Raw genomic sequence first — 6,409 nt, 5'->3', positions numbered from 1 at the left:
ATTTCAGCTCACTAATGCCGAGGATATCAATCTTTATGCGTTCCATTTCCTTTTTGACAACTTCCAGTTTTCCTAGATTCATACTTCGTACATTCCATGTGATATTAGTGATATATTTTAGAGGAACACAATTTGTCTTAGGCTGTGTTCTCTAGAGAAGCAGAACTAGTGAAGCTTAGAGAGAAATTTATCTCAAGGAAATGGCTCACACAGTTGTAGAGGCTGGCAAGTCTTAAGTCCATGGGTTCAGGCATCAAGCTGGAGGCCTCTCCTGAATCATATAGACATAGGGGTTGATGATCAGCAGGCAATACAGATCACTTGGGTGTCAGGGAACATCTCTGGTCAGCCATCCCAAAGAGAAGCCAGAGCCATATAGTAGTCACAAGCTGAGTGAGCAAGTTTATCTTAATGGACCAACAGAATGGGAGAGGAATGGCCATACACTTTGTCACTGATTCCAGGCCCATGCTCTGTGATCCCCCATCCCAGTAGCTTGGGTTCCTTTCTGTGTTGGTACACAATGCTGTGTTCCTTGGAAGCTTCCTTTGTGAACTTCCCTGTATCTGAATTCTGTCATAATGAGTTGTGTGCTTTTCTCTGCTTATATGGAAAAAGCTAGTTTATGAATAATTGCTCAGTGATTACTACACCAGGGCAGGTTTAGTCAGAGTTGGCTTTGCTTCTCAGTGAGAAAGCATTTGGCCTAGTATTGCTGTGGTGAACAAACAGGCTTCTCCCCACCCACTTCCCAACCTGCCAAAAGCAAAAGGGGCCTCCCTGTTAGACTTCCTTGATATGAGAAACTCTGCCACTCATTCCTTTTTCCAATTGCAGGTTTTCCTTAGAAGGAAACACAGGGCATCCACTGAATGCTCAATAAATATTTGATGGAATATAATAATATTCATAGGCTTTCCCTAGCTAGGACTTTCTCAACCAACTCTCTTTCATTACTATGAGATGAAAGATCATCTCATAGAATTCATAGGTGGGATTCTTTGCTCTGAATTTTTAATTTGTAATCTTTGCTCTACTACTTTTATTTCTGTCAGAATTCTTGTGTGTTTATTTATAGTAAAAATATATTGCCATGTTCTACCTTTTTCTCTTAGGAGTCTAGAAGTCCAAAAAAAGATCACTTTCTTCCATCTTCTAGGAAGTACTAGTTTGTCTTTTCTCAAGAAATAGAAATCAATTCAACTTAGTCATTATATACTGAGTGTCTACTGCATGTAAAGCCTCAGGTGTGAGAGCCTCTGAAGGACTTAAAAAAATGTAAAAGTTTCTTACCTGTTTTTATATTTTTCATCTTGGTCCTTGAAAAAAAAAGATTTGAGGTGTGAAAAGGACAAGTGCTCTATGATAACAGAACTTAGCAAGTTACCCTGGACCCAGCAAAGCCATAAAGAAATTTATTAAAATAATTGACATACTATCTGTAGATTGGATAAAAGTAGTGCATCACTGTTAGACTTCCTAAATTTGATAACTGCACTGTGGTTTTGTAAGGTGTCTTAATTATCTAGTACTGCTATAACAGAAATACCACAAATGCGTGGCTTTAACAAATAGAAATTTATTTTTCACAGTTTGGGAAGCTAGAAATCCAGATGCAGAGTGCTAGCTCTAGGGGAAGTCTCTCTCTGTCGGTTCTGGAGGAAGGTCCTTGTCTCTTCAGCTTCTGCTTCCTGGTTCCTTGGAGATCTCCACGTGTCTTGGCACTATCTTAACCCATCCCTGCTCACTCACTTGCTTGTTTAATCTCCTTTATATCTCAAAAGAGATTGATTGACATAAAAAAAGGGGGGGGGGGATACCAGGTTTGCTGGTCTGATAGAGCCTGGTGGAACCCTTGAGACTGTGGCCCCTAGCTTCCCTTCAGGTCTGAAATTGAACCCACTCCTGTATCTTCCAGCCAAACAGAAGATAGGTATATGATCTGAACATTTACATTAGGTAGATACACTCCTTGGAGAGACCAATCATGGGAGGATAGAAGGGTTATATATGCACAGGGAGACAGCTCAGGGGCCAGGAGTGCATGGGAGAGAGGGACACAGGGAAGAGATAGCTATGAGGAAGAAGTGGGAGGGAAGCCGTTACATTGTGGGAAATTGCAGTCAATGTCATGAGGCAAAGTGTATGTGAGCTGCTGTATGGAAAGTGAATTTGCTCTGTAAACTTTCACCCAAATCACAATAAAAATTTTAAAAAAAAAAAAAAGAGAGAGAGGGAGAGAGATTGATTGAAGATACACTTTATACTAATCCTGCCTTATTGACATAACAAAGACTACAAATTCCCAAATAGGATTATAATCACAGGCAGAGCCAAGGGAGCTCTTTGCTGTGGAGTCATAGCAACCCCTCCTTGGATTTCCCAGGGGATATCACTAGGGAAGTAGATTGCCCAATCTTCCTTCCTTCCCGAGAACTGGATGGTGGGTTTGAACCACCAGCTTTCTGGCTAGCAGTCAAACAAATGCCTTAGGCACTATGCCACCAGAGCTCCCAATTCACAGGCTTAGAGGTTAAGATTTGTAATGCATGCTTTAGGGGGACATAATTCAATTTGTAACATAAGGGAATATCTTTGTTCTTAGCAAATAAACACTGAAACATTAAGCAGTAAGGAGAAATGACATCTGCAACTCACTCTCAAATGGTTCAGAAAAATAAAAAATATGTGTGCATATAAATATTAAACATATATGGGGAGTAAGTGGGAGTTCTCTTGTGATACAGCTTCTCTGTATGTAGAATTATTTCAAAGTAAAAAGTTTTTAAAAAAAAACCAATTTCACAACTAGTAAAGACCAGCACATTAGCATATAGTGTTAGAACATGAACAATTCAGTTCCCAGGGTGACTTCTTCTTCCTTACATTCCATGAAAATCTTATCACCTCCCCTTTTTAAGTAAATTTCTGCATCCAAAAAATCAAGTTCAACTCAGACTCCTCAAACTGAAAGATCTCAGCAGTGTAGTGTCCCTATTGTGGTGGCACTCCTTCAGACTAGGCAGCACTCTGCCTGATTAGCAATGCATGCACACAGAACCTCCTCAGTACAGCTTGATTTTTGTAAGCATAAAATACTGATCTTTCTGTTTTAAACCAAAAAGTAGCATCAAAGACTGAGAATCACCCAGATTTTTTGTTTTAGTCAGAAGTGTAGCTAACTGACTCATCAGAACAGTAGAAGTTTTAACTTCTCTTAAGGATATCAAATAGATGAATGTCACTTTCACATTCCTTCGGCATTTGAGTTGTGTAATCTACCGTATGAGTTGTATAATCACCTGGGGATATTGTGGAATATACAGCTAATGGTTTCCTCTTTGGTGTTCCAATTTAATTATTACTGTTCACTCTTGATTACCTTAAAAATACATGTTGTTAATTATCCCCCTGAATCAGTGGTTTAATAAATGCCACAGTGAAATTTTATTATTAAATTTTGTTAATATTTGATATCATCTTTGAGAAGTCAAAATGAAAAAGAAAAATTAAAATTAAATCTCACTTTTCTTTCTAAAAAAAAAGACATAGGGACTGCCTATTAGAGTTCTCACATTATAATTGAGTGTTAGATGCAAACAGAAATTGCTTTGACCTCAAACCTGCTACAAACGGCCTACTGAGGGGACCCGGAGAAGTGTAAGATGCATCATAGTCTGGGGTCTAGGAAGGTTCTTTTGTTGTTGTTGTTATTGTTATGACCTGGAGAAGTGTAAGATGCATCATAGTCTGGGGTCTAGGAAGGTTCTTTTGTTGTTGTTGTTATTGTTATGACCTGGAGAAGTGTAAGATGAACCATAGTCTGGGGTCTAGGAAGGTTCTTTTGTTGTTGTTGTTGTTTTTATGTGCCGTCGAGTTGGCCCCGACTCATAGTGACCCCTCCTTGGGTTTCCGAGGCAGTATCACTAAGGAAGTAGGATTGCCCAACCTTCCTTCCCAGGAGTGGCTGGTGGGTTTGAACCACCAGCCGTCTGGTTAGCAGGCAAGTGTCTTAGCCACTATGCTACCAGAGCTCCCGAAGTTTCTTAGGGAAAGTAATAGTGAGCTATCCCCAAGGGGAGGACAGAGCATTCCACACAGAAGGAAAAGCTGGAGGTAAAACCTGGAAGGCAGGGAATGTTGGGAGCTGGGTGGGGAGCAGCAAGTGGACTTTTATGAGCAGAATACAGGCTAGGGTTCAGCTGGGGAATGGTAGGACCTGGGGAGAGGAGCAAGAGATAAACCAAGAAAGGCATCACCCACCCACCGTTGAGACAACTTTGAATGCCGAGCCAAGGCGCATAGGCAGCCTCCTGTCAGTGATGGGAGGCTGGAGTGGGCTCTAAACAGTGGAGTAATATTACCAGAAATGCATGTTTGAGGCAGGCACTCTCTCTGGCAGGAGTATATGAGACAGATTGGGGTTGGGGCAAGGGAGGGTGAGTAACAGGGCTCCTCATGAGCTGTTAGCAGCTGGGATGGGATGGAGAGGAAAGAATCCATTTGTGTGAGTGTTGGGGGTAAACTCAATAGGATTTGGGGGCTGGTGCTTGTGGAAGGTGGGTGAAAACACAGAGTGGGAAATGACTTCAAGGTTTCAAACCTATGGGTATCCAGGGAAGATACCTTAGCCGTGTGCCTCTGGCACTACAGTAGAAGTCAGGCTGTGGCATTCCAGGAAGGGAAACTCCCAGGAACCAGGAGAGGCATGGAGAGGAACTTAAGACAAAGTGTGTATTCCTTAGGCCTTGGAGAGATGAAAATGGAAATCAAGAGGGCAAATTTTCCTTTATCTGCAATAGGAATAGACTGAACTGACTGGGTTCTGCCCTGCCCTCTCCAAACCACAGCACAGTGATCCCGGGAGCCCTAGCGTTCCTTCACAGGGTCCCATTGGACTCTGGCTAGAACCCACAGAAGAAAAGGCAAACATTAAACCCAGTGTATTCAGAGTTCATCACCCCTAGCACAATGTCTTCCACACCATGTACCTGTGGTATGAATTAGTAACTGATTTGAGGAGACCTGGAGAAAATAATTCAGTGCTTATAGCCCTTGTAAGAAGGGATTCATTGTTTACTTTGTCGCCTACTGAATTTTCCTGTCCTCCAGCACTTCTTCACCCCACACGGACCACCTGGAGTTCTCTGTGTGTGCCATCTGAGGCTCCCTCAGCCTTTGGAAGTATGGATTTCCAGGTACACTGGCTGCAGGACTCCCTTTTCCAGCCCCCTGCCCACCCACCCACACATCCCTGCTTTAGCAGTCACAGAGCATGCAAAGAGGAACATAAGAAATGGCACTTCTAGGTTTTCAGGGAAGAGCATTGCAATTTGCAGCTAGGATAAGAAAGTATACAGGCAGGACTCCAGAAGAGGCTACACTTTTCTCCTTCCTGTACTCTGACTCTACTTCAAGCCTTAAGATGCTCTAGAAACAGCTTTAGCCTAAGAGCAAGAGATAGAGCCATCAGCTCTGCCTCAGCTCCCCCTTCCCTTGGCCGCCAGCCACCTTGCACCCTAGCAGCTCACTCATGTATTTCACATGCAGTATGGAGATTTATGTCATTTGAACAAAAGTTTCGGGAGGGGGAGCCTCAGCAATATTTAAACTTAAATCACTACAGTAGTGTAATTCTTGAGTCACGCGGAGTTCTGGGTGACAGCAGAGGAGAAACCTGTGAAATTATAAGTAACTTCTCTGTAGAAATTTTCTTACCAAAAAAAAAAAAAAAAAAATCTAAAAGACCAATCTGCAGCTGTTGTTTTGGAATATTGACTCCAAGTATTTCCCTCCCACCTACCAGGCCCCTCTCCACAAAACGTCATGTAAAACTTCTGCTCATCTGGCTAAAATATAAATATAAGTGGTAACACATTACATCCTCTACAACACCTCGGTCTTTCCAGCCTCTGGATCTCTTTCTCTGAAGCCCTAAAGCATTTGATTATTGCGTCATCCCAGATAGTCCTTGATTTTCTACTCTTTATTAGTTTCTCTTTCATGTGTCTTAGTTTTATCTTCTCAGCTGGCCCCTGAGTTTAGAGATTAGAAACTGACTTTACTCAATATACAATCAGTGCTCAATGTGTGTTGATGGTTTGATCTTTCACCCAGGGCTTCGAACTAGTTCAGTCATGGCCAACACAGCGAAATCATTGACAGGCCTGAATTTGTAAACTGTGGGTGTACTAAAACAATAACCGGAACGGGAAAAATTACAGGCCAAAGCCCTGGAATGAGAGACTCAGAAGAGGCATAGTGAGCCCTTGCAGGAGCCTGATGTGGGAGACTGGATTATTGCCAAGACCATGGAGAGTGACACACATCAAAATTGTGCAATCACTGCCGTCTTTGAGTCGGGCACTGCTGTTTGTAACTCTGCTGTCATGAGATTTGGTTGCTATGC

The 6,409-nt window shown here is 42.2% G+C and overlaps 1 protein-coding gene across 1 annotated transcript in view; it reads left to right on the top strand.

Annotated features, from left to right (window-relative positions):
• The window catches only part of THADA (THADA armadillo repeat containing), a 621,172-nt gene that overhangs the window by 552,252 nt on the left and 62,511 nt on the right, over window positions 1–6,409 (top strand). The gene's annotated exons all lie outside the window — the stretch shown is intronic.

Source organism: Orycteropus afer, unplaced genomic scaffold (assembly GCF_000298275.1).
Source record: "Orycteropus afer afer isolate SDZICR_OR568_19922 unplaced genomic scaffold, OryAfe1.0 scaffold00124, whole genome shotgun sequence".
NCBI lineage: Eukaryota > Metazoa > Chordata > Mammalia > Tubulidentata > Orycteropodidae > Orycteropus > Orycteropus afer.
This window is presented reverse-complemented; position numbering and strand designations above follow the sequence as displayed.